The sequence below is a fragment of the Cricetulus griseus genome, unplaced genomic scaffold, assembly GCF_003668045.3.
Source record: "Cricetulus griseus strain 17A/GY unplaced genomic scaffold, alternate assembly CriGri-PICRH-1.0 unplaced_scaffold_1, whole genome shotgun sequence".
Taxonomy (NCBI): domain Eukaryota; kingdom Metazoa; phylum Chordata; class Mammalia; order Rodentia; family Cricetidae; genus Cricetulus; species Cricetulus griseus.
In genome coordinates, this window is record NW_023276808.1 from 5,802,023 (window position 1) to 5,828,482 (window position 26,460).

Below are 26,460 nucleotides of genomic sequence, written 5' to 3' on the forward strand. Positions count from 1 at the left end.
AGTGGAAATTTAATTAACATACAACCCTGTTAACATAGCAATTAGGAAAAATCTTCAAGACAACATCATTGAACTAGTTCAGATCATATAGAAGAAATCAGAGAGAGCCTTTAAAGTTGAGATTTTGCAGTGATTGATGAAGATACACATACCACAAAATATTTCCTGTGACAAATTATCAAAGCACCCGATGACTGTCATAGGATGGGCTCCTCCAATAATATTTTCCTGCAGAAGGAGCACAACATCATGACTCCAAAGTTCAACATTCTAGTGTCACAGGTAATACTATATTTTTGTACATTATTGTTAAAGTCATTATTGTTTGAAAAACAGAAAACTTAGAAATCATTATTTGTTACAATTCAGACTGGAATACATATTTTTCTCAGAGATGACCATCAATTATCTTTATGGATTAAATAGCTAAAATGAAATTTGCAATTCATTTTAGCACTCCTTATATGTACACTTTGTTCCTGGTATCACAGCCTAACCTTTCTTCTGCCTCACTATTGGATAATCACCTTTTTATCAGAACATCAGGTGTTGTAGACAGCTTCACAGAGTTAAACTAATACAGCATAAACAAAAGTAACATATATTTACTTATTTAAACAAATGTTCTATAACATAAAACTAACACATTTTAAAATAATATTCTACAGAAATACACATTTGTAATATTGTCAGTATTTTGTTTTCAGTTGCACTTAAGTATGTGATCTTTTAGAATGCCATGAAGTATGATGATCTGCATATCTACTTCACTTGGAAAGAGTGGACTTTGCTGGATACTTCTCAGAAGAATCTCTACAAAGACGTGATGCTAGAGACCTACAAGAACCTCAATGATATAGGTAAGAGGGTATTTTCCTCCACATGTTAAAATTATAGGACAACTCTTCCCTGGTTATTGGTGCTCTTTTGTAATTTGATTGAGAAAGAAAAAGAATGTGGTAAATAAATCAAAGTTCTAAAGTTAATTGAAGAGAGTATTATATTTTTTGCACATTTTCCAATAATATAATATCCATTTTCTTGTACTGTTTTAGGATACATATGGGAAGACCATACTATTGAAGAACATTGTGCAGGTTCTAAAAGACCTGAAAGGTAATTTTTTTTACGAGATCATAGAAATGTGTTTCTGAAGAAATTGAAATGTGTCCTTAAGTTTGAAACAGAACCCACAGTGTAAATAAGCACAGCTTGAATTGTATTGATTATTATTAAATTCTCACAAGGCCATTTAACTCAATTTCAGCTAGGTGAACTGCATTTGAAAGACATTGTTTTAGGAAAGAAGACAAGGAAACAATGCCTTAAGAGTAATTAACACTTGTATCATTGCACCCTGATATGCTATAGAAATATATTTCCATTTATTTCATGCTATGTATATTAGTAAAGGTATACACAGTTTGATGTGATGAGCATATCTCCAAACCTTGCATTAAGCAAAGAATCCCTAGAAAAGTTAATTTTCCTCATGTACTTTGTGTGAAAAATCTCCTGTAGGAAAAGTTGTGTAAATGAGAACCATATAATGAAGATTATACCTTCACAGGTACCTTCAAAGATGCCATACACACTTAAAGAAGGGAAAACATGAGTGGAAATACAGAGATGAGACTGTAAAATTTTAATCTTCTTTACAATTGAAAACAAATTGTAATATGTATTTACGCAGATCTCAAGATTCAGGATTATATTAAATATGTGAAAGCATTTACATATGATCATTTTCCTTGCAGGCATGTGAGAAGCAAAACAAGAGAGAAGCCTTCTATATATATATACAATGTGGTAAAGCCACTTTTCAGCACAGTCATCTTCAAATGCATAAAAGGACAAATACAGGAGAGAAACCCTATGAATGTAATCATTGTGGTAAAGCCTTTACTTGTTACAGTAATCTTCAAACACATAAAAGGAAACATACTGTAGAAAAACCCTATGAATGTAATCAGTGTAGTAAAGCCTTTACTCGTTACAGTCATCTTCAAATGCATAAAAGGACACATACCGGAGAGAAACCCTATGAATGTAATCAGTGTGGTAAAGCTTTTGCTCAGCACAGTAATCTTCAGGTACATAAAAGGTCACATACTGGGGAGAAACCCTATGAATGTAATCAGTGTGGTAAAGCCTTTACTGATCACAGTGATCTTCAAAGACATAAAAGAACACACACTGGAGAGAAACCCTATGAATGCAACCAGTGTGGTAAAGCCTTTGCTCGTAATAGTAATCTTCAAAGGCATAAAAGAACACATACTGGAGAGAAACCCTATGAAAGTAATCAGTGTGGTAAAGCCTTCACTGATCACAGTGTACTTCATGTGCATAAAAGGTCACATACTGGGGAGAAACCCTATGAATGCAATCAGTGTGGTAAAGCCTTTGCTCGTAATAGTAATCTTCAAAGCCATAAAAGGACACATACTGGAGAGAAACCCTATGAATGCAATCAGTGTGGTAAAGCCTTTACTAATCACACTGCACTTCATGTGCATAAAAGGTCACATACTGGGGAGAAACCCTATGAATGCAATCAGTGTGGTAAAGCCTTTGCTCAGCACAGTTATCTGAAAATTCATAAAAGGACACATACTGGGGAGAAACCCTATGAATGCAATCACTGTGGTAAAGGCTTTGCTGATCCCAGTGCCCTTCGTGTGCATAAAAGCACGCATACTGGGGAGAAACCCTATGAATGCAATCACTGTGGTAAAGCCTTTGCTCGGAAAAGTCATCTTCAAAGACATAAAAGAACACATACAGGAAAAAAAACCCTATGAATGTACTCAGTGTGGTAAAGGCTTTCCTGATCCCAGTGTCCTTCATGTGCATAAAGGAACGCATACTAGAAAAAAAACATATGAATGTACTCATTGTGGCAAAGTGTTCATGTGTCACAGTCATCTTCAAGGCCATAAAATAGCACATGCTGGAGACAAACCATTTTAATGTAGTCAGTATGGTAAAGCCTTTGGGTGTATCAGGAAATTTGAAAACATTACAAAAATCATTCTGAAGTGAAACTATGAATGCAGTAAGTTTGGTTTAATTTTATATAGAAGAGTAAAACTTTGTGGACAATCAATCCGTTAAAGCCTTTATAAGTTACAGTCCTTTTTCAGTACCTGATAATGATAATGAGGTCTTCTCATTATCAAGTATTTGGTGGGATCTTTAGCCATCACACTTCCAATCATTATACAATAGTAATTATTTTGTAGAAGAAAAAAGACTGTGTCAACAGTCTGTGCGAGCATTATCATGTCCGTTTTTATATTGTTGGTCCAGCACACTCATGGAAAAAATTAATTTATAAACTCATGAAGCCTTATGTGTAGTGTAAAAGGGCCAGCAAATAAACATACCCTGCCCCAGGAAACAGATCCGGTGAAAAAACAGAATTTGTCCTTGAAACTGGAGCCTAAGAAACACACCCTGAATTAAGAGCAAAATGGTTAAAAAGGGGCAGTGAAAGAAACACACTTTGGCCCTGACAGCAAAGGCAAAGAACCAAACTATATCACTGAGCAACTGGGGAAAAATCCAACCAATACCTGAGCTTAAAACCAACCAATCCCCATGCAGGAATCCAGTCAATCACACAGGTATTTCAGTCTCAGTGATCGACATTTTACCTACCAATTAACATGCTGAAAAAAATCTTCCTGAAAATAACCTATGCCCCTAAAAAGACACGTATAAATCCTATGCTAGTTCAGGTGGCAGCTGGAATTTTCCACATTTGTAGTGGCTGCCATTTTCCAGGATTGCTCCCTCCCAAATATTTCTGTTCAATGAGATTCACTGAAGAACTTCTTTTGCAAAAGTGGATATAAAACTCCCCTGTGAAGTGAAGCAAAGAAGCAACATACACCACTGTTGGGAGACTCCATTAGTGGAGCAGAGCAGAAGAAAAATGTTTTCACTGGTGCTGTATCAGACTGCTACATTTCTGGAGCATTTCCTCCATAGTTGCGTGAAGCAGAGAAATGACAATTTTGGCAACAGCTAAGAAGAAATGGCTATCCTTGCTTGGAAACTCCCTAGTGGAGAAGAGAAGAGAAGCAATGGATATGTCTGGTGGTAAACTCTCTAAGCAGAGTGGAGCACATCTGTTTTAATGGCTCTCTCTCTCTCTGAGAGGAGAAGGAGTGCTGCATCCTGCATGGAGAACACCCCCACTGTAACACAACTTACTTCATGAGTAACCTGACACCCTGACAGTCAGGATACCTTTTTTTTCTCACATTTGTGTGATTCCAGGATACCTTCCCTTCACAGAGGCAAATGTACCCTGACATCGGACACTTAGGTTAGATTTTTATTCAGAGCCCTAGGAATCCAGGACACATTGCCTGCAAAGATTCAGGAAGAGCATGGCTTCCCAAAAGTTATGATACCTTTCCCTTCAGAGCTGCAGGTATCCAGAACATCTTTCCATCACAGCTGTAGTTTATAGACTGACTCATGACTGCTGGGGTACCTTTCCCTTCATACTGTTAAAAATTGCACACATCCTTAAGCTGCATCTAGAAGCAGAGAGTGAGAACTGATTTTGGAGATCACTGCATTGTGGGTTATATTTTGAAATGTGTGCTCTATGTGTGTCAAAACCAAGTAGTGAAGTTTATTTTGTTGTACTTATATTCCTTCTGTGGCTTTTGTTCATTTTGTACTTTTACTTAGTGTTAGGTATTTTTCTGCTTCAATGTATAGAATGTTACCCCCACCATCTAAGTTGGCCATTGTTTTTTTGTTTTTGTTTTTAATATCAGGCAGTGTGTGATGATACTTTTTGCATAAAGATTTCTCTGAAAGTGTGGTGGTTTGTCGTTCCTTGTTAGGTTTTCCATATTTTCACAAATGCAATTCAGATTTTATTGTTTATTATTCAGCTTGGCATGGATGTCAGTAATGATTGTGAATACATTTGTTATCATGATCCTCATGTCTCTTCCTCCTGAATACAAGTCCAAGTGTAAATGACATATTCCCAATATGTGCTGTTTTCTCAACATAATTCAGCAATGTTAATGGTAAAATGCTAATAAAAAATAATATAAGAAACATTAAATACATCAAGTTTATTTATTCATTCAGAAGAGTGTTTTCTTTTACCTGGTAGAAATGTTGGTTCTGGGAATAAAAACCAGTCTCTGTGAAGGACCATTCAGTGATCTAAGTGCTAAGCCTTCTATTCATCCACCTGAATATGTCATTCATAGCAATAAGGGTGATTGGTTGATCTAACTTCATCTTTATCTCATTTATGATGACTTAGAATACATACATGATTGATTGCATCAGAAAATGACTTAGACTTGATGCTTATTGAATTTTCCAAGCCCAAATGTCCACAAAAGGAAGCAAAAGTAGAAAATAAATTACAGAGAGAGAAGAAGACAATAAAATTCTTTAGAATATGGTTGACTAGCAAAATTCACAAGAATGATTTGTCTCCCAAGTGGTAAATAGACATCAATAGTTGCTCATAAGCTCACATGTCAAATGTACACCTGCTTGAGTTTATACCTCCTGTGAGGAGAGAATAGGAACTTGCAGAAATGAAGTATGACATGTTTGAATGAACCCATATTCTGCTTCCTTGATGCCTGCAAAATATTCTGTTTGGAACTCTGAATTGTGGTGACTATAGATGACATTGAGATTGTGAGGAGATTCTGAGACTTGAAGTCATTCTAAAGTTTCAACCATAAGGTATTTACAAAGAGCTCTGGAGATTGGAAGAAATTTTACGGAGGTAGTTTACTGTTTGAAAGCCTGACTATCAAAAGGCTGAGAGATTTATTCGGTTGTAACTGAAGACAGGCGGGCATAAACTGTACTGTTTCTACTCAGCTGTGGTGGGTCAGCCCCCTACAGTTTTTCCATTCTTAATTTTTGTCAACTCATGTGGCTGTCAGTGACTGTACTCTTCAGACCCCATTGGGACCATAATGTGCCTCAGTCTCCAGCCCAGCAATCCCTTATACTGGCCTGACAGGAATAAGGTTATTCTAAGAGACATTTATATTGCTCCCTTTAACTAATATCTAGTGAAATATTAGAAAACATGAGATTGTGAATTCCCTGGATGAGAATCTCTCTACTGAAGCAATGTTTGTGCCTTATCTGATCTTCTTGCAGTAGTAAAAAGAGCTAAGATGGTGGAGGATTTTAGAGATGGGCAAACTTTTAATATATGACTTAGTTAAATTACTTAGCTGTGCATATCTTTGCTTTCTATCCAAACCTGTTAGTAACCAAAGAAGGATTAATTAACTTATGTCTTTATCACTGTTCCAAATAGTGTCAGGCAGGAATCATCTATTTTTCTATCTAAAACTGCATGTTCAATTTTGATACCATAACACACAACCAACAGAAATGGACACAGTAGGCTTTACTCAAATATTTGAGACTACTTTATTCACACTTAGTTAAAAGAATTAACAAGGGAGGAAATTGGGAAGGAATGGGAAAAGTGACACAATATACTTAAAATGTATAAAAATAAATGTTACATAAAAATGTGGCTGGAGAGAGAGCTTTGCAATTAAGAACATGGGTATTGTATCATACACAAGTTATATTGCTAGAAACCATGATTGCTAACCATCTCTGGTAAGTTCAGTTACAAGGTATCAGATTCCCTCTTCTGTACGCTGAAGGCACTGCACATGTCAAAATATGGGTAAAAACACATGTACATGACATGAAGCTTAAAAATGAAATTCTGTACAGTAATATCATAGTCTTGAGACAGAGAGTGCCATGACAAGCTAAAATGAATTCTTTCTGGTCCTTCCTGGAACAAATGTGGCCTTTTTCTGAGTGAGCTTTCTCAGAAAAAAGAAAGCCTTATTCTGATGAAAGAACAGCTCAGAATAACCATTCATTTAAGAACATCAATCACAGTGTTCATAGGTGTGTTTCCAATTTTTTTTTATATTTGTGTTTTATTGTGAGGATTGTAGTACTGTCATCTCTTAAATGTATCTTTTACAGAATACCTTATTCTCCAACTCTTAATTCATACATTATGATATATCTATATTTAGATCATAATATATAACCAAAAAAAATTTGCTCTGTAAATCTCAATCAGCCTAAATGGTTAGCCTTGCATTTTCTTTTACCTATTTCAATTTCCCAAAGCATAACCTTCATACAAAGCAAAAGGATACTTAAGGATGACAGTTGTTATTATTCAGCCACCTGTACTGGCCTGTCCTTGGGATTCTGTCATGATATGCCCTCAGCTGCAGCCACTAGAGGGCCACCTGTGTATGTACACTCACTGTGTGCCTTTTTAAAAGCACCCTGCACCAATCCCATCCTCCCCTCTCTTTCCTTCTCTCCCTCTCTGTGTCTGTCCCTCTCCCTGTCAGTATGTATATCAGTCTCTGCCCCTCTTTCCTCTCTCCTACTGTTCCTGTCCCTGAAGGCTGATCTCTCCCTCCCTTTACCCCTTTTATGATCCCTTTCCCTAATAAATAAATCCCTCTGCTTGAATCCTGTGGCAATGCACCTTTCTTTCGAGCACTGCTTTCCTGAACTTCCAATAGCTTATGTGGAATGCAAATTCTTTGCCAATCTGGCTCACCGTTTAACATTCACCACCAATAGATACATGCTGTTAATAAAACCATTTGTGTTTATTAAACATTTAATGGTGTAGAATAATTGATCCATGAAAAGCCATGTTAATTCTAGAAGAGCAATACCTGCAGTCTTGTAGAAAATGTTTCTCAGACAAACGTTCTTATGTTGGATCAGGTAGCCTTCATCCCACTTCATTTCCCCTCTCCCAGGACAATGGCTTTATCCTTATGATTAAGCCAAAATCATCTTTGATTAAAAATTCAACCACAAGTGAGTTTTCAAATTACAAATTTGAGTCATGCAGTCAACTGTCCATTTCAATTATAGGAAAAGGATTTGGGTATGGAGCATAGCTTCTACTTTCAGACCAGAATAAGAGGAATAATTTATTATATATTGTATTGGGAAACAGGGCAGACAAACAACTGATTGGGTGACCATTATGAAATAGAATTAGATTGTGACAAAATAACTGATTTTGTAATTTCCCAACAGGTATTGATTCACATAATGTGAGTGAATGTGGGTCAGATTTTGGTATACAATTTTGGAAGGTTAGTTTCAGCCAGTGAAAATTGAATTTCCAACAAGGAAGCTCTCCTATATAGATATATTCAATATGGCTTTTCATGGTTATATCCATCAGCCTTAGCTGTGTGTGTTGCGTCACAGATTGCACATAGTGGCATGTGAAATAATATACTATTTATGCCATTTCCTCTATCAGGGTATTGTTTTCCCTTTTTTGGGGCGTGGCATTTGAGACAGGGTTACTCTCTAGCTTTTCAGGCTGTCCTGGAACTCACCCTATGGGCAAGGTTGGCCTCAAACTCACAGACATCCACCTGCCTCACACTCCTCAGTGCTAAAATTAAAGTTGTGCACCAGGAACGCCTGTCTGCTTTCTCCTTCTTAAAGAATATGCATAGACTTGTGGTTTTTAAATTATATTTATCTCTTTTTTTGGTTTTTCGAGACAGGGTTTCTCTGTGTAGCTTTGGAGCCTATTCTGGCACTCTTTCTGTAGACCAGACTGGCCTTGAACTCACAGAGATCTGCCTGCCTCTGCCTCCCGAGTGCTGAGATTATGTTTATCTTTTTAAAAACAATTATTTCTTTCTTCCTGGTCATTAGGAATATACTTCCTGGGGTCCAGGAATGGAAGAGATTGTACTAATATACAAATTTCCCAGACTAGAGCCCTGTCAACCCCTAGGTTATAAGGTCAGAGCTGTGATGACGTGTGTTGCCTGATCCCTATCATTTGCTCATCTAGTAGGATATCATGCTCCTCTAATGTACCTATAATTATCTATTATGTGGCTTACCATAAGCCTTGCCATGGTGAGGTTGGTCAACTGTCAGATCTGCTGGGAGTTGAGTGGATCATAAGACAGCCTGGTTCTGTGGGTCCCGGGCACAGAATCCTGTAATCCTCTCTTGTGTGTGCATGCTCTAGGATCGGGGATGTTTTGTAAGTCTGGCTATGGGAGATGTGGTATTTATAATATCACTGTCTTATGTGAACACACAGACATAGCTTTTGTTGTACACTACCAAGACAGATTAGAAAACTCAAGGCCTTGTTTGCAGAAATTCTCACTTTCATTTCACATTCAGTTTTGTTAGATGAGTTCTACAGATAGTTTAGAAGTAGGTAGAAAGTCGAAAATGAGGGTCATCCTTCAGAATACATGACTAGAATGCTTTTAACTTTCCTCTTCCACCAGCCAAATTGTCTTATTTCAGAGAAGATTTTTTGGTAAACAAATGGAATTTCTGAGCTGCAGAAGTTCCTTGGCTGTTCATGGTGTTGTGCAGCTGCATAGGCAGAATCCACATGTTATACCATAATCCAATAATGATAACAATCTCTCTCCCGCCATTTTTCACAAATACTGTACACATTCTTCTTTGTATATTTGTGTTAAGTATAGAAATTACACTGTATGTACTGTATTTTTTTAAATCATATTGAGAATTCTCAGTTTTTCCATAGGGCACATACATGTGAATCAGCTTTTCTATTATACTTTGTTGGGAATTTTGTAACTGGAATTTCCTCGTGTCTAATTTATTCTGTAAATATACCCAACATAATTTTGTTGTTGTTGTTGAAAATAGATCCTTTATTACTGTTGTTCACAAAAGTATAAAAGGGCAAAAGACACTACTCTATGTAATTATTGCTGAGCAAAGTACAGTAAATGCATGTAACTGAAACTGATTTGAATCAATGTACAAATAAATAGAAAGATGACAGCAGTATTATTTAGAAACTCAGCATACATTGTTAAGTTAACATAAAATAAATCCTCCTAAACATATAATTTGATTGAGAAACCAAGTGAGAGTAAAACTTGCTCCAGAATTTAACAATGAATCTGAATGTAACATGGGATTTTGGCGTGGCATACAAAATACTCTCTGATAGCAGTAGGTTGGGATTTCCCGAAGATATCAACTCTAGTTAAAGCTATCTTACTTATAATAGTTGATATATACTTGAAAATATTTAATGTATGGATTCTGATTAGTTTTTACGTATTACCTACATCCAATTAATCCCATTACTACAAACAAACAGACATTTTTTTGTGTTTTCCTGAAATTTTTCCATGGGATTTCTTCATATCATCTTTAAGGGCCTTTTTAATCTCAACAAAGTAAATCTTAATGTCATTTTCTTGTGCTCCAGTTGTGTTGGATTTTTCAGGTCTTGCTGTTGTAGAATTAGAGCTAGGCTCTAATGATTTCATATTCCATTTGTTATTTTTAATTGTGTTCACATCCTAGACATTTGCCATGTGGATTTGGGGTGATATTAGTTCTAGGTCCTGATTCCTGCACTTTTCTTTGCGAGATGGATGATGTTTTCCTTGGTTTCTCATTCCTCTCAGTTCTTCTGACATAAGTGCACAGGAGTTCTGCTTCATTAAGGTGTCCCCTCTAGGCTTTTTTGGCAATAAGGAACCTTAGATTTGGCAAGGCATTTGATAAAGACAAAGTCCTCATCAAAAGTTTTAGACCAGGATATGGAGACGAGATGAGAGAGTGCAGATTGGGATCCCTATATATGGCCTAAACTTTTGTTTCCCTAGAACCAACATCGCCTTCAGTGCAGCTGCCATTGCTATGTAGATTGTCCATGTGTTCCAGTTAGGCGGAATACTTCCAAAGATTTAAACTGGGGATTCCAAAATCTGACCTGGCTTTTTGTATAGCAGAGGCCTTCCAAATTAGTAGATGAGGATATAAGGTCAGGGTTTAAGGGTGGGGCACTGTGGGCATATCTGGGATTTTGTTGATTTAAATGTGGTTAGTGACTTGGGAACAGCATCTTCCATGGTGTTCCTAGGCAGCCTCACCTCCAGTAATGCTTCTAGAGCTGTGGGGTCTAATTTGCAGCCAAGAGATGAATGTGATGTATGGTGCTGCTGGGTGTTCTTTAGAGACTGTAGTACTTGTGGTTCCTTGAAACTGCTTGGTCTCTGAAGTAGCCAAACATTTCTACAAGTAGTATGGTGAGATATGAGTCTCAAGGTCAGAGTGCAGTCTGAGACTGTTGGGCAGGATAAAAGGACTTTACTGGGTGGTGGGCAAGGGCTGCACTTTTATCTTTAAGAACACTCTGGCCTCCAATACAGATGCTGCACTCTGGGATAACTATTGTAGGGTCCAGGGTAGTGAGTGCATTTTAAGGTTGCTAGGCAGGATTTAATGAGTATTATTGTGTGGTTTGCAGTGACTTATGTGGGCTCCATAGATCTAAGCTAGCCTCTGGTAGAGTGCACATTTTCTTCCGAAGTTTTAGAACAGGTATGGAACCAGGGGTAGGGTGTGGAGCATTCTTGTGGTGAGTGCAGTCTTTGAAATTTAGGAAAGATTAAAGGGAATTATGGGTGTTGGGCAATGTCTGCCTTCATAGCCAGCATCTACTTAGCAAGTTAAGATGCATACATCTTATAATACCACTCATTAATGTAGGCAGGTGACTGGGAAAAAATTCAATTAAAAAATGGATTATGTGTATTAGCAAATAATCCCTCTACTGTGAAGATTCCTCATGATGCCAGTAGACAGTTACTCCTTCTGTGAAACTCCAGAGCTGCAAATTACAAATACCAACATTAAACAATTTTGTATTTAAAATTCCATTTTCAGGAATCCATCTCTTAATTTCTATGATTCGCAGTAGCTCATATGGTGTTGAGTAAGCTAAGTAAGCTCTTTTTGTAACCCTGGCAAGCACTAAATATAGTTATCTTTACTCCACACTTGTTGCATATTATTTAAAAACCACATATTAAAACCCCCAAACTTCTGTGAATGGCACATTAAGGTACCATAATGGCCCAAGTCTCTGTAGACTCTGTTATATAGCTCTCATTTTCTGAACACTTTCAATTCTAACTCTACAAGAAGCAGTAAACATAGCTCTTCTGGCATAACACTACCTTTTATGATTGATTGGTAGTACTACATGAAGCATAAACCCATCAGTCAGGAGCTGAGAAGAATGCTGCCATGAATCAGTGGCATGCCTGGGCTAGATCACAAAACAACAACAATAAAATCACATTTGATTCCCCATATGTTGTTCCAACTGTCTTCTCTGTTGCTCTGATTAAAGTCTCTATCCAAAAACAACTCAGGCAGTGAACAAGTTTATTTGGTTGATATCCCTATGTCACTGTCCATCCTTGTGGAAACTTAGGCTAGAAACTCAAGCTAATAAAGGTAAAAAAATCAGGAAACACTGCTTCCTAGCTATATCTCTTGCTTTCTTACTGTCCAGTGCTAAGCTCTCCCTCTCATCCAGCCCAGGCCTACATGTTTAGAGATATGGCCAACTCATTTAAGAGACTTCTAACATCAATCATAATCAACACAACCTGTCTCAGACACAGAACTCAGATATTCTGATCTAGGTACACCCTCAATTGATATTCCCTTGTTGTTTCTAGGCTATGTCAAGTTGAGAGCTGAGGGAAATTAGGAAAAAGGCCAATTATGTGAACAAAATAAAGTGCCTGTGGGGGGGTGGCTTGGAGGCAGAAAAGATATACTGAGAATAATGTACATAATATCTCTTACAGAGTTGAAACAGTCTTTATGGACATGGGCTCCAGAGACAGATTTGTTTTAAAGCTTCCCTAGTACTACTCACATGATATCGTCAGGACATACATCTTAAAGCTGGAAAACACAATCTTGTTAGGAAGTGCCACACCATTTTATGCAGTTCTTCTATTTTGCTTGAACTACTGTAACTCTAGTAATTTGGTTTAATTATAAGTTCAGTTCCTTTCTCTAAAATTACAAGTGTTTGTGTGTGTGTGTGTGTGTGTGTGTGTGTTGAGACAGGGTTTCTCTTTGGCTGTTGTGGCTGTCCTGGAACTAGCTCATGTAGACTAGGCTGGTCTCAAACTCACAGAGATCGCCCTGCCTCTGCCTTACTTCTTTATTTTAAAGATTTGTTTATTTACAGTGCATACAGTGTTCTGCCTGAACATATGCTTGCAGGCCAGTAGAGGGCACCAGATTTAATTGTTGATGTTTTTGAGCCAACAAGTGGTTGCTGGAAATTGAACTCAGGATCTCTGGAAAATTAATTAGAGCTCTTAAACTATGGGCCATCTATAAACCCCATAAGTTGAGTTCTGTATACAACATCTTGATTGCGTGGTCTGTGGACTCAAGAAATGGCCAGTTAGAAGTTTTATTGATAATCTAAATTAATTATCTCACTACTCACATTTAAAACAACTACTGTCACAGAAGAAAGAAATTTGTACTCTTTGCTCCCCATGGCTTTCTCTGTTGTGATTAAACCTGCTTTTCAGTTGGTCAGTGACCTCAATTCTAACACAGGTCCCCCTTCATTTGTAAATGCACCATAAAATCTGGAGAAGTTGGAGGATATTCATTCACTGACCTATTGTTTCCTTTCTTCAGACCAGTCAAGGCCCAGCTAAGGAAGGACTCACAGGACTCTGTTTCCAGCAATGATTAGCAGAGACAGGATTAAGTGTTTAAAGAAATTCCAAATTATGTTCTGTGACGAAAGCCTGAGCTAGAGGAGACATTGACCTAAAAAATTTGTTCCCAGCCTTCCTAATTCTGTGAAACTTTAATACAGATCCTGAAGATGAGATGAACCCAAACTGTACAATTATTTCACTGCAATGTCTGTTGGGTCCCAAAAATTATTCTATTAGAAAGTTTTTTGGGGTCCAAATATTAGACTCCATTATTCTGGAGCTTGAGTCTCCATTGTCTTGCAGATGCTAGCTGAATTACAACTGCATGTCTTGGCCTCAGTGGAGAATGTCTCCTAGTTTGCATTTCAATAGGCCCAAGTCTGGAATAGGTCTGTACATGGGCTGAGAATTCTTGCTATATGCCAAGAGACTCAAAAGGGGGACATGAGAGAATATAGGAAAGACACTTGGGTGGTCATTTTGACTGTTGGAAAGTGGCTTTGGAGGATGATGAAATAAACTGGAGACTCCAGTATTCAGATGGAATGAGAAGCCCTCCAAAGAATCACAGGATGCTTCTGTTCCTGGTCATTTTCTCCTTTGGGAACCTAGGAGTTTCCGAGTCCACGCTCTCCCACTCAGGGATGAACCTGAGGCTGTTCATGCATGGCTCCCATCACAGCCCCCAAGGTCATCAGTCATAGCATGGGACTGAACAAGCCAGACCCTCTGGCTTCTATAGCATGGGACTGATAAAAGCCAGACACTGGCAAATGTCATAACTATATTCTCCCTACTGTTATGAATTATGATACAAGTATCTGTGTTTCCTGATGGTCAGATACCTGTCTTGTGACAGGTTCATATATTTGATTCCACGAAAGTTGAGAATCAATTCCCTAAACTGATATAAATAAACAAAAAGCACTTGAGAAAAACTTTGTATGAAATTCTTAAACCCAGGAAATTTGAAAAAGAGACAGAAAAAGCAGTAATGCATTTAAAGGGAATGAATTTTAAAATTATATCAATAATTAAAATTTTTGAATGATGAAATGTGGAAGAATACTTGTTGTGCCCATATTTCAGAATCCCAAAATAACCCACCAACAAGGAGACGACTCACCAAATGCAAAGAAAAAGGCTTCGTTATTGACTTGAGGGTATGAGCTACAGCAAGGACCCCACTTGTTCGTGAAGAATCAGAGTACCCACTTTCAACTGAGGGCAGTTTTTATAAGAGAAAATTGTAGAACTGGAAGCCCCAAGATTAGAATGCTTGTATTCTAATCTTGACAGGACATGACAATTATTGTATGATTCAGGGAAGGTGCAATTAAGCAGGATGCTGCAAAGTAAATGAGTTTGTTAATTATCTCCTGGGCTGGGAACTTCTTTGATTGATAACTATCTTATCCTCTTTGGACTAGAGGAGTGTCAACACAGCTCAAGGGTGTGATATCTTGTCTAAGGCCTTCAGTCATGAGTACCTTTTCTTAACCTTGTCTATTAGGCTGCCTTTTGAGAACTGAGAGATGCTTAAGTTTTTTTCTTGTTGGGATTTGGAGTCTGGGTTTTAGACTTTTATTAATTTTTACCTTTCACACTTAGCTACACTGACTTTGAAATTGAGTAGGCAATTTCTTGATAGAGAAAATGCCAGTAATGACACACTTTATGACTGTGTCCTAAGTATAATATTAGCCACTGAGTACTGTAAGCTAACATGTAGAGTTACAGTTGTTCACCTGTTTCTGAAACCTTTGAGCTGACATAACTCAATCAATCAGGATTGCATACATCTGCATAAGAGAATTCTCTAATTGAAAATTGAATACTTAGTAGTTCAAGCAATCCTCCATGAAATGTACACCTGTCAATTATGTATTTTTTCATTCACATGGAAAGAATTATTGCATGTAGGAAAGCTGTAGATACAGAAAGTCATTCACCATGCCCCATCAGTCATTCTTCATAATGCAGAGCCCTGCATCTCACTACTTCCAACTTCAGACTGTGATCTTGCTACCACATGGACACTGATTCCAACCCAGACATTGGAGGACCCTCCACAGTGGTCCCTGTGGCTTGACTGGGAACTTCTCCCAGTCTGGGGAATAGTAGACCCAAGCTTTCACCATGTCATGGCATTCCAGCTCCTGTATGCTCAGCTATGTTCAGGAGCTCTCATAGCTTAGCACACAAGACCAGAACAGTTTTCTGGAAAGCAATGCATGAAGATGGCAGTAAGAGGGACCCAACACAAATTCTGACTGGCAGATCACCTGGAGGACCTGATTGCCAAGTGAGGCCTGAGGGATAAGTGCTTCTCCCATAGGCTTACACTTGCTGTAAGAAACAAAACAATGGTTTCTGATCCTGCCTTCCAGCCCACATAAAGACCTTTTATACATTAGGATAGATAAGCATATCTATAGTACTTGTCCCAGGCTCCAAGAACAGACTCTGCTAACTTCATAATCGCCATAGGCACTTACTCTTCTCTGTTTTGAACACAACGTAGCTAGCAAACTTTTAAAGTCCTCTACACTGTGTGAAGTGCAGTGAATTTCTGTCACACAGGTGAAAGAGTAGCTAAAATATTAACAAGAGAGATTTCAGGAAACAATAGGAGGGGTTTGATATTTGGCTTCACACTGAGGTCAGGTGAACTGAACTTACTTTTGATCTAGCTGTAATAGGGACGTCAGACAACCAGGAAAGACAATCAGGAAGTAGATCAAAAACAAGATAATAGGACTTCCTCCCTTCAGAAAGCTGAATGATGGCTCCATTGTTTTAGGAGTTATATTCATGAAATTCAGAGCAAATAATTGACAACTGAATAGTTAAATAGAGTAGTCCTCATGGATAGTTGAATACTTAGATTATAATAGAGGAAGGAAGAATGTCTTTTAAGCACTATTGTTAGCCAGCACAACTTACTCACTGGGGACTTGAAAAAATAAAAACCACAACTGATAGTTCTCAAAAGGACTGTAGAATGAATCACTACACATATGTGGAAATGGATTTATTAGAATGGGTAAGGAGCTTGTAACCAGGCAGGCAAAGGTCTGGAAGAAGTGAGTTTAAGACTGAAGTTCCAACCAGGCAGGCAAAGGCCTGGCTGGAGAAAGGAAAGGGAGTATAAGCTCACTACCAGGCTATTGGAAATAAGAATGAGAATGTGTAGCAAGGTGTGATAAACAAGATTTAGCCACCTATTTAAGGGACCAGCTAAGAACTGGGAACTTTAGAGTGTACTATGACTCTATGTCATGGTGCTCTCCTCTGCTAGCCTGAAACAACCAGTCCAGTAATCTGAGAGCTGCCCAGTCCTTGAATTCAGGCCTTCAAAGGACTCGAACATTTGAATTTGGGGAAAAACAATCCTGAGCATAAGCCTTATGCTGCTGCACGAGAGGTACACCCCTTCTATGAGCCTAGTGACTATGGTTCTTAGGATTGTGTGCTTATGCTTGTGTATTACATTGACATGTGTGAAATAAAACTTTATATAATCAACACCAAATCACTGAGTCTGCCATTCTTCCTGTGTTAAAACCAAGTAAGGGTTCAAGACAGAATATCTTAGGTGTTGGTCCTGAGAGTCCAAAAATGGTTGCATTCCAATAATAATTTGAAGAATCTGGGAGTTGTTCTGTTCATGAGTTTGAAAACCTCAGCTGGTCTTCAATATACACCAGAATCTCAAGGAAGTGGCTCTAATTCTGATAAAGGAATGAACTTGTTATCCAGTGCTAGGGCAAACAGGTAAAAAGAAACTTCTTTCTTCAGTATCCTTTATATATGTAGGTTGCCACCAGATTAAAATTGGACTGTAATCTTTGTTTAATTTTTTTGGTATGTTCAAGACAGGTGGGTTTTTTTGCAGACATGGAACACATTTGGTGGACCACACTGGCCTGAAACTAAGAAAATCCAAATGATTCTGCCTCCTGAGTGTTGAGGTTAGAAGTCTGACTACCCATTAAGCAGCTGAAGGATGATATCACCTAAGTTATCCAGATTAAAGATGAGTCTTTAATTTCAAAATCTATTGAAAAGTCCCACATATGTGTCCAACTCTTTGAGTTTTAGTTAATTACGGAGGTAGTCACTTTGACCACCAAGAATAGCCATGATAACAACATAGGCAGAAGAATTGAGAAAATTTTCTTACCTTAAGGAGGGGCTGGGAGCCTGGGAGTTATTTCAAAAACAACCACTTTTCCTAAGCAAAAAAGCATGTGGATTTTACTCAGGGAGTATAGATACATTTATGTGGCATTCTCCCTATTCCTAAGCAGGCTCAGATAAAAATCCATTTCTAAACATGATCACAGTGTAAAATCAGAGACATTTAGGGACATTTTTACTTCAAAGTCATGCAGAAACATATAAATTATAAAAATGATGGAAAGAAATTCCTTTGGCATGTTCATCCTATACCACAAATTCTTACCAGAAAATCAGGTAAAATGTACTGCTATGGAGTATAGGCCACCTCTCAACTTGATGTTTGTTCTAAAAACACTGCTATGAAGCATATGCTACCTCTCAAACTTGATGTTCCTTCTCAAAGATAACTGCAACAATGGCATAATTTACACAGACAGAAATTATTCAGAAGCCAAATACAGAAAACTTCAAAAAAATGCTACTTAATGTCCCTGTGTACTTTATACTTTGATGCACAGTTATAAGGAGCTCTATTAACCTCAGAATAAAGCTGCTTTTTGCTCTGAGTAGGCTGGCTAGGCAGATCACCACAGCTGCTTCCATGCAAGACCCGAGGGATTTTACTTTAAATACCTCTGGTTGCTTTGTTTCTCATAAGTATAGCATCACATTGGAGAATTCCATTTTTTACTGTTTATATATTAAAAAATAGATATATAGGTGACTGCCCTGCATGTATTTGTACAGAGTACTTACAGAGGCCAGAGAAAGGCAGGAGATGCTGGGGAAAAAAGATGCAGCAAATAATTAGTTAACTTCTAAGTTCTGGAAATGGAATCTAATTCCTCTATAACAACCACAGGTAACATTAATTGCTGAGCCATTTCTGTAGCCCCTATTATAACTTCAACTTTATTTCTATAAGTTGATTATTGGAAGATATTTTATCACTTTTCCCTTTTATCTCCTCAATCGCTCCATCCCCAAACCCCTTAAATTTCTATGTTTTATTTATGTGTGACTATGTATGTTGAAATACATACAAATTAAAATTAATACAATTGGTTGTATCCACTTTTGTTGGTTGTACATACATTGACAAAAATGTTTTATTGGATAAAAATTAGGTTGCTCATCACTACATGAGACTCATTCTCTCAAATGGAGGAGAGTTCTAATTTTTAAAGAGTGTTGGTTGTATGAACCTGACGTGACTATCTTGGACAGTATGCATAATCAATAAATGAAAACTTAGAATGGAAAATACCTTAGCTGTCAAGCAGACTGAAGATTCTTTCAGGGCATATAAGCTTCCATTCCCAGTACATAGAAACTTACTCCTCTCTGTAACTCCAGTATCATGCATTCTAACACCATTTACTAGCCTCCTGGGCAACTAAAATAAGAGGAAACTTAGAACATGAGAATCATTTTTTAAGATTTGTAGATACCACAATATGAATACAGGCTAGAAGATCATTTTAATATTTACATCCTGTGCCACATAGTCTTCAGAGAGACAAAAAAATACAGAGAAAGATACACACACACACACACACACACACACACACACACACACACACACAGACACACGCACACACAGACACACGCACATGCACGCACACACAACCCTGAAATGAGAAATCCTCCGACTTTGTATTCAATGTGTTGGAATCATAGGTTTGGAATAATGTCCACAGATGAATTTGGTGCTTTTGTCAAACTGTGATCAGTTTCAAAGCCCTGAGCCATAATCTAGAAATATTTCTATGAGGGAAAACCATGTACTTCTAAAAAGATTACCACATGTTTCTTCCCTGTATCCATGTGGTTGGAAGGAGAGAAGCAACTCCAAATAGTTGTGTTCTTACCTCACACATGTGCTGTTTTTCCTTATGCCCACAAACACAGAAATATAAACACACAAAATCAGACACACACACACACACACACACACACACACAGAGAGAGAGAGAGAGAGAGAGAGAGAGAGAGAGAGACTAGGTAGGGAGTAAAAAGTAAGGATTCAACAAATCTAAACAACGAAAACATATCTGCTCAACATTGAAAACTGGTCTCATTAATCAGAAACACAGGAAAAAACTATTCTCAGAGAAGGGATTTTAGAAGCCTTAGGACACTGTCAGGATTCTTTTTTTTTTGATTTTGCTTTTGGTGGTTGTTGTTGAGAAAGGGCTTCTCTGTGGTTTTGGAGGCTGCCCTGGAACTAGTACTTGTCAACCAGGCTGGGTTCACATTCTGCTTCCCTGATGCCTGCAAAACATTCAGTTTTGAGCTCTGAATGGTGATGACTATAGATGATATCCAGATTTTGAGGAAATCCTTAGACTTGAAGTCACTCTAAAGCTTTGACCATAAGGGATTTACAAAGAATTATGGATATTGGAAGAATATGTAGGGAGGGAGCTTAGGGTTTGAAAGCACAAGGATCAAATCCCAGCAAGCTTTCTTTGGTTATAACTGAGGACAAATTGGCATAAAATGTACTTTGTTTCCACTCAGCTGAGGTGGGTCAACCCCCTCCAGTTCTTCCATTCTTTAATTTTTGGCAACTCATGTTGTTGTCAGTTACAGTCACCACTGTGCCTGTAATGGTCCTCAGTCTCCACCCTACCAATCTCTGGTACCTGTCTGATTCACAAGAATAAAGGTTATTCTAAGTGACATTTATATTGTTGCCTTTGACTAAAATCTACCAAAAGAGTAGACACCATGAAACTCTAAATTCCCTTAGACTTTAATTGTGGGAAAAGACTGATTGCAGCAGATGAGAGGCTCTCTAATGAAGCAACATTGATGCCTTATATGACAGTCTTGCAGTAGTAAAATGATCTGAGATTGGGGGAGGCTTTTAGAGAAGGGAAAACTATATTCCATTTTATATTTAAATTAGAAAAAATATTACTTTGCATGTCAATCTCAGTTCCCTCTACCTCCCCTCCTACCCTGCCCCACACTAACACCCTACCTATCCCATACCCTTTCTGCTCCCCAGGCATGGTGTGGCCTTCCACAGGGTTTTTCACAGTATAAAACATCATTCGTGAAAGGCCCTAGGGCCTCTCCTGAATGTCTCAGCTGAAGGAGTATCCCTCTTTGTGGAATGGGCTCCCAATGTCCATTCCAATGCTATGGATAAGTACTCATCTACTATAAGAGGCCACATAGATTTCTGAGGCCTCCTCACTGCCACCCACATTCATAGGGTCTAGATTGGTACATGCTGGTTTCTCAGTTATCACTTAGGGGTCCAAGAGCTGCCCCTTGTTCAGGTCAGCTGTTTCTGTGGGTTTTCCCAGCCTGGTTTTAACCCCATTGCTCATCACTTGTCCTTCTCTGTACCTGGATTCCAGTTCAGTTCAGTGTTTATGTGTGGGTATCTGCTCTACTTCCATCAGCTGCTGGATTAAGGCTCCAGAATGGAATATTAGTTAGTCATCAACCTCATTATCAGAGGGAAGTGGATGGAACTAGAAGAAACCATTCTGAGTGAGGTAACCCAGTCACAAAAAGACAAACATGGTATGTACTCACTCATATGTGGATTTTAGACATAAGGTAATGGATGAGCAGCCTACAATCCACACTGCCAGAGAAGCTAGTAAACAAGGAGGACCCTAAGTGAGACATACATGGTCCCCTGAAGATGTGAAAGGGACAAGATCTCCTGAATAAATTGGGAGCATGGGGAAGGGGAGACAGAGCTAGGAGAATAACAGTAGAAGAGGAGGTGTGATGAGGACTTGAGGCAGCAGGATGTCTAAGTTGTTGGAAGAAGAGAGGAGAGCAAGATAAGAGATACCATAATACAGGGATCCATTATAGTTTTAAAGAGAAATCAGGCACTAGGGAAATGTCTGTACATCTACAAAGATGACACCAAGTAAGAGACTAATCTATAGAGGAGAGTCTAACTTTAATGCCCTCCACTGATAATGAAATTGAAGTCTGATGTATACGCCATCCTAGAGCCTTCACTCAGCAGCTGTTGAAATTGGAAGCAGACACCCACTGCTAAACAATCAACTGAACAGGAATCCAGTTGCTTAGAAGGTGGAGTGATGAGCAAAGTGGTCAAGAATATCAGGCTGGTGAAACACACAGAAACAGCTGATCTGAACTAGTGGGAGCTCTTGCACCCCAGACTAATCACTGGGAAACCAGCATGTACTGATCCAGACCCGATGAATGTGGGTGTCAGTGGGGAGGCCTGAGAAATCTATGGAGAATCTTGTAGTAAATCAGTACTTATCCCTAGCATAGGAATGGACTTTGGGAGCCAATTCCAGGTAGGGAGATACTCCCTCGGCCTAGACTAACAGGGAGTGCCTAGACTGTATCTCAAATGATATGACAGACTCTGAAGCCCACCATGGAAGGCTTCACTCTCCCTGGGGAGCAGAAATGGTATGGGATAGTTAGGGCAGTAATGGGGAGGCTGGGGAGTAGGGAAGGGAGAGGGAACTGGGATTGACATGTAAAACAATCTTGTTTCTAAATTGAATAAAAAAGGAGAAAGAAAAAAGATAAAAAGTACAACAATTAATGTAGCAAAATGTATGAGTGAAACACCAGGAAGCCTTAGAACTTCACAAAAAAGCACAAAAAAATAGGGTTGTCTCCATTTTGGGAACTTCAGCATCTGGGATATATCTAAGTGGTCATCAATAAGCTGGAATGGTATAATGATGCATTTAATTACATGTGTACTGGACTGAAGTCATAGTAGGTTACTGTGGGGTAGCAGAAGAAAAAATATTTAAAGCCAAAGAGACTTGTGCCTTCTACCTAACTCCAGGAGGAAATATTGTGAGGTGATGAATGTGGTCAGTTTAGAATTTGAAGACGTAATAGATTGTGACAGACACATCATAAGTGTTTCCTGGCAACTGAGACAGAAATCGCTCTGATCATATCATGGGCCCAAGATACAGGGAGCACCTGAGATGCAGTTTTGCACATGGGGATTTTAATATCCTAAATTATGTGCCATTGTACAACTTTTACTGTCACCATACAATGGAGTTAATTCTCCAACAGAGGTTATGACAAAAGTTTTTAGCATTTGCAAACAACTGGAACCATTCAGCAACAACAGGGTACCTAATCTCACTAAATATAGTCTGTGAAGGACCTGCTCCAAATCTTTTCTTAGTATATTTTCTCTTCCCTAAGAAGTAAAACCCGATTGTGTATTCTCTATTTAGTTCTGTACCCCACTGTTTATTTGGTGTTTTGGAGACGAGTTTCTTCAATTCTTTATATTTTAGAAATCAGCCCTGGGCTAGATGTGGGGTTAGTGAAGATCTTTCCCCATTCTGTGGGATGATGTCTTTTCTTGTTAACCCTGTCTTTTGCCTTACAAAATATTCTCAGGTTCAAGAGGTCCCGTTACTGAATTGGTGATCTGAGTGTCTGTGCTACTGTTATGTTCAAGAAGTTGTCTACTGTACAAATTCATTCAAAACTACCTCCCAATTACTCTGCTAAGAGGGTGGTATGGCTAGATTTATATTGAAGTCTTTGATTCAATGGAATTGTAGTTTGGTCAATAGAGGAGACTAAAATGGCTAAAAGACACTAAATATCCATTGCCATCTGGGAAATGTAAATCACAAATAGGAGGTATCATCTTAAACTTGGCAGAATTGCTACAGAAATAAACACCAAGGATAGTTTATGCTTGAGAAAGGGGAATGTCACTCTGTTGCTGCTGGGAGTGAAAACTTGCACAAACATTTTGGCAGTCAGTATGGCTGTTTTTCTGCATATTGAGTATCAGTCTACTTCATCATCTAGCAATTCCACTCTGGCATATACTCAAAGGATGTACATTTATACAACTTGGACATCTGTACAGCTATGTTCATAAGAGCAGTATTTGTAATAGCAAGAACCAGGAAACAACAAAGATGTCCCTCCACAAAAAATAGATAAAGAAAATGTGATACAATTAATCAATGGAGTAGTACTCAACGGAAAAAATACCAATGAAACAAATGGATGGAACTAGAAGAAAGCATCCTGAATTAAGTAACCCATACATCCAAAGACAAACATGGTATGTAGTCAGTAATGTACAGATATTAGACATAGAGAAAATGATTAAAAGCCTATAATCCACAGCTCCAGAGAATCTAGAAATAGCTTATAATCCACAACTCCAGAGAAGCTAGAGGACCCTGATTGAGACTTACATCCTTCCTCAGATTATGGGAAAGGTACATATATCCTGAATAATTTTGCAGCATGGGGAAGAAGGTGGTTGGTATGAGAAAGAGGAGGGGAGAAGAGGCGGCAATAGGAGAACATGACAGATAAGGAAGATTGATTATGTGGAAGAATAGATGAGAGCAAGAAAATAGATACCTTAATAGAGGCATAAATTATAGGTTTAATGAGAAATATGGCACTAGACAAATGTCCAGGGATCCACAAGGAAAATCCCAGCTAACAATCTAAGCAATAGTGGAGAGGCTACCTTAAATGCACTTCCCCTATATTGTGATTGATGACTACCTTAGAAGCCATTCTAGAGCCTTCATTCAGTAGCTGATGGATGCAAAATAATACACGCAAAGCTAAACAGTGACCTGAACTCTTGGAATCCAGTTGCAGAAAGGGAAGAATGATGAGGATATTGGTCATTACCAGGCTGGAGAATCCCACAGAAACAGCTGACCTTACCATATGGGAGCTCAAAGACCGAATTCTGAAACTTGGGAACCATCATAGTACAAATTCAGTCCTTTTTAATGTGCATGTCTCTTGGGAGATGTGGGTACTCTGTGGGCCTCTGGCAGTGTAACCAGTATTTATTCCTATCACACGAATGGACATTGGGAGTCCCTTCCCTATGGAGGGCTACTCTGTCATTCAAAATACAATGGGGAGTACCTAGGCATTTCCCCAAAGGATGTGACAGACTTTGATGATCCCCTTGAAAGTCCTCACCATCTCTGTGGAGAGGGGGATGGATGGGATGGAGGTTTGGGGGGCATGTGAGTACGGAAGGGAAAGAAAGGGATTGTTATATAAAAATAGATTGTTTCTAATTTAAATAAAATTCATAAAAAAATGGAAAGAAAAAGAAAAAAACTTTTTTAGACATATAAGATGAGATGGTGGGTTATGACCTAAACATTTCTCATAGTGGTTGATGACCTAAACACTGATGATTGAGTATCCAGGTAGGAATATAGGCAGTGCTATCAGGAGAAGTCTGGGGAAAAGAAGGGAGATAGAGGCTGAGAAGAGATGCCATGCTTCTGAAGGAGTAACATGCAACAAAATGGGTAAGCCATAGTCACGTGGCAATACATAGATTAATAGAAATCAGTTAATAATTGAAACAGAGCTAGCCAATAAGAAACTCTTACCAATTGGTCAATAGTTTAATAATTAATGTAACATCTGTGGGATTGTTTGGGTCAAAGTGGAATTGGAACCATGTGGAACAGACACTTCCATCTTTAAGATTCTTTATTCCTACCTCTCTGTCTAGCAATGTACTTTTCATCCACTGTCACCTATAATCCCCTAGTATATAATATCTTTTTGCCTCTGAATGCAGAAGGAACTAAGAAGTCAGCAACAGGTTAGCCTTGATTCTATTGATAAAAGTGAGAATAGGATATCTCCAAGTTAACGAGAAAAATTTGATACATCAACAATTATCTCAAGAGAGAGGAGATAGTTCCTTTAGGCTAGGTCTTCACAGTTGTATTGTGGAGAGGGAATCAGTTGAATTACAAAAAGCATTTATGGAGTGAAAAAGGCAACTTCATATGTAACCACCCCCTTCTCATACAGAGGTCACAAAAGGATAAGTGTCAAGTTAAGGATGATGATATAAGTATGCAAGGATTTTTTTTAATTTTTCAATTTCATTTTCAATTTCTTTAAAGAATTTCCAAAGGCTATGTAGTGTGTATTTAGAGTTTCAAATGAATCCAATCTTTGGTCTTAGTAAAAGCAAGTGTAGTACACATGCCACAATTCTGATGGCCAATCTGAATTATGATTTTTTGGTTGTAATAGGATATTGGTATTGTAGAATTATAGCTGTGTGAAGAAGGAAAAGCTCTTAATCTTAGCTACTAATAGAATGAAGCTCAGCAAATTTTCTAATTGACTAGAATGCAAGAAGTCGTGGGTTCAATCATCATAGTGCATTAGCTATACTTTGTAGTTGAGGCCTGTAATCCAAATGTCATTATAAGAGGCAAAAATATGTGAAGGACATGCTTAAGTATAAACTTAATTTTAGCTCAGCCAGGGTATCTGAGATTCTGCTTCAAAATATATAAACATAATATCATAAGGTTAAATATAATAGTCATAGGATCCTTATTTATTTGATTAATAATTGTTGGATTTTTTGAGAGATGTTGTCATGTGATTCAGGATGGCCTTTGACTCCTAATCACAATTTATTGATCTACAATGTCATTGGTAGCATCACAGTCTTCTCTCACTTTGCCTGATAAAATAATTGTGTAAATGTTGAAGTGGACACACACACGCACACACACACACACACAATATTTAGTTATTTTATGACAGCCATCTCTAATAAGAATTCTTTTTTTAACTTGTAAACCATGTTTGCATGTTTATTCAACACCAAGAGAGCTCTCAA

At 38.1% G+C, this 26,460-nt stretch overlaps 1 pseudogene; it reads left to right on the top strand.

Moving 5' to 3' along the window:
* Positions 1-204: 204 nt before the first annotated feature.
* Positions 205-26,460, top strand: part of LOC113839013 — an 82,365-nt pseudogene continuing 56,109 nt past the window's right edge.